At 35.2% G+C, this 3,075-nt stretch overlaps 1 protein-coding gene across 2 annotated transcripts in view; it reads right to left on the bottom strand.

Moving 5' to 3' along the window:
- The window catches only part of Smc6 (structural maintenance of chromosomes 6), a 101,851-nt gene that overhangs the window by 83,864 nt on the left and 14,912 nt on the right, over nucleotides 1-3,075 (bottom strand). The window lies entirely within an intron of this gene.

The following is a 3,075-nucleotide window of genomic DNA, read 5'->3' as shown; positions in this document are numbered from 1 at the left end:
TTGGCAGAAAAATTAATATGATGTTATATGTCATAAAAATCCATTTTAAACAAATTGTAATTTATTAATGCTTTTTAAGGAAAGATTCCCTGCAGTGATAACTCAGATAATGTATTTTTAAGACATTTTACCATTTGAAAATATGCTTATTGATTATATTGTATAACTTAACAATATTGGTACATTATCCAACAGTATAAATGTTATCCATTTGTTCAATTTTACTTTTCTTTCTCCAATTCTCTAAAGCACTTGTTTGTATTCTACCTTGTTCCCTTCATTATCATCTCCCAGTATCCTCTGTTATTCTGTTCTGGCCATTATGTTTTCTCTCTGTGAGTATACCTTTATTTTGTTCTGCCACTTTTGGTAATCTTATTCACCATAGTAAAGGACAAAACAGAAAAAAGGATGGTCAATTGGAAAAAAGCTTGTGATTGCTAAATAACCTGAGGAAAATTACTCTGTATATCTGCAGAAGTCCATGGGCATATCTCATAGAAAAAAAAATTGAAAATTAAATATATAACCAGAAGAGGGCTCAAAATTACTCAGGATCAGGCCAGGAGTTTAGCCTAGTGGTCAAGTGTTTGCCTAGCATGCATGAAGACCCAGGTTCAATTCCTCAGTATCACACACAGAAAAAAGCTAGAAGTGATGCTGTGGCTCAAGTGGTAGAGCTCTAGTTTTGAAAAAAAAAAAAAAAAGCCCAAGGACAATGCTCAGGCCCTGAGTTCAAGGCCCAGGACTGACAAAAAAAAAAAAATCACTCAGGATCACACAGCTAATGAATAGTACAGTAATGCTATGGTAACCATTTTTCTTCCAATTCTGTAGCATATTCTGCTTTTAGTTTTTTCCTATAGTACTTTTTTCCTCCTTTGGTTTTTTTTTTTTTTTTAAAGGGGGTAGAAATTTGTACATGATTGACTTTAATACTGACAAAGATTGTTTTGTAAAAATTCCATAGAGGCATCCAGATATGGAAATAAATTAAAACAATCCCTATTGGCAGATGATATGATTTTGAATATTGGAAAAACTAAAGAATCCATTAAAAGAAATCTAGTAAAGGGGCTGGGAGTTTGGCCTAGTGGTTAAAGTGCTTGCCTAGCATGCACGAAGGCCCGGGTTCGATTCCTTGGTACCACATACATAGAAAATAAGCCAGAACTGGTGCTGAGGCTCAAGTGGTAGAGCTCTAACCTTGAGAAAGTCCAAGAACAATGCTCAGGCCCTGAGCTCAAGCCCAGGACTGGCAAAAAAAAAAAAAAAAGAAATAAAAACAAAACAAACAAAAAAAAAGAAATCTAGTAAAGCTGATAAGTGGGTTCAGCAGGACACATGTTACATAAAAATCAGTTGTATTTTTATACTCAAATCATAGGATAATGAAAGTTTACCAAATGAAAAGTTAAAAAAATTCATACCATATTTTTTAAATATGCTTATTGATTATACGCTGTATATTTAAATGAATTGATCTTCAGTTTCAATGCAGTATCAACTGGTTTTAGTTTTTATAGAAACTGGAAAGCTGGCTCTAACAGATGGAGATTTAAGAGACAGAATAAGGAGATGATCTTGAAAAGAAATTGGGGGTCTCCCTCGTTCTGATTTCAAAACTAAATACAAAGTTACATGTACTGGCTTAATGGTAGACACACAAGTCACTATAGATCAGTGGTATAGAATCACAGAGTCCAGAAATATGCCCTCACCTTTATAATTAATTGATAAATGCTGCTGGGATTATTAGCTATTCACGTGAAAAACAATGATATTTAATCCCTGCCCTGTACTATAATTCAAAATGGATCAAAAAACTGAGCTAACATTGTGAAACAGCCAAAAGAAAACAAAAATTTTGTGGCTTTGAATTACACAAATGTTTCTTATAAACACCACCAAAAAAATTAAACTTCATCTAAACCTTTATTTTTCAAAGGATACCATTATGTAAAGAAAAGCAGCCTGATTGACTTATGTAATCCTGGGTACTTGAGATGATCACAGTTCCATTTGAGGCCAGCTGGAGCAAGAAAAGTTATCTTGACCCCATCTCAACAAACAAGGTGTGGTGGTGCACTTCTGTGATTCCAGCTATGCAAGAGGCATAGGTACAAAGATGTAATTATCTGGCCTGGGCAAAACATAAATCCTTACCTGAAAACTAAGGGAAAAAATGGTTCTTCAGATGTATTTGAAGTGGTAGTGTCTGACTACAATCCATGAAGCCCTGATTTCAAACATCAGTATTGAAAAAAAATTACTGTTTTATAATCGGAAGGAAATATTTCCAAGTCTCAGATGTGATAAGGGAGCTGTATACTAATAACAAAAAATGAGCAAAGTATCAAAATATATACTTCAAAGATACACAGATGCCCCATATGTACACTTAAAAATTCCCTCCACTATAAGCCATCATGAAACTGCAGATCAAAAATACCATGGCTAAACATTTCCATGTGACAAGGGTAATGAGGTGAGAACCTTCCACCTGCTTTCAGGGGAGGACAAATGAGCCACTTAACTTGATCCTCAAATCATTAAACATTCACCCAGAAGTTCTCCCAAGCATATGTCCAAGTGAAAAACACAGACCCATGTCAAAATTTAGACAAACATTGATGGATGGCATTGCTCATAATAGCCAAAAAATAAAAGTAATCCAAATTGTTGAGGAAAAGGAAGCTAACATGGATTGAGTGCTGACTGGTGCTGAGTGTAAGTACATTAAATTCTATATTTAGGGCGGGGAGTTTGGCCTAGTGGTTAAAGTGCTTTCCTAGTATGCATGAAGACCCAGGTTCGATTCCTTGGTACCACATACATAGAAAAAAGCTGGAATGGTGCTGAGGCTCAAGTGGTAGAGCTCTAGCCTTGAGAAAGTCCAAGGACATTGCTCAGGCCCTGAGCTCAAGTCCAGGACTGGCAAAAAAATAAATTCTATATATAATTTTTTTATGATCTCTACAACTGGTGCTGTATTACAATGTTTTGATGACTCAATGGTGAAAGTCCCATTCAAACATTTTCCCAGATATCTTGGTTTGTCAGTCATTCTGAGCA

This window comes from Megascapheus bottae, chromosome 7 (assembly GCF_031878675.1).
Source record: "Megascapheus bottae isolate mThoBot1 chromosome 7, mThoBot2.hap1, whole genome shotgun sequence".
NCBI classification, from domain to species: Eukaryota; Metazoa; Chordata; class Mammalia; order Rodentia; family Geomyidae; genus Megascapheus; species Megascapheus bottae.
This window is presented reverse-complemented; position numbering and strand designations above follow the sequence as displayed.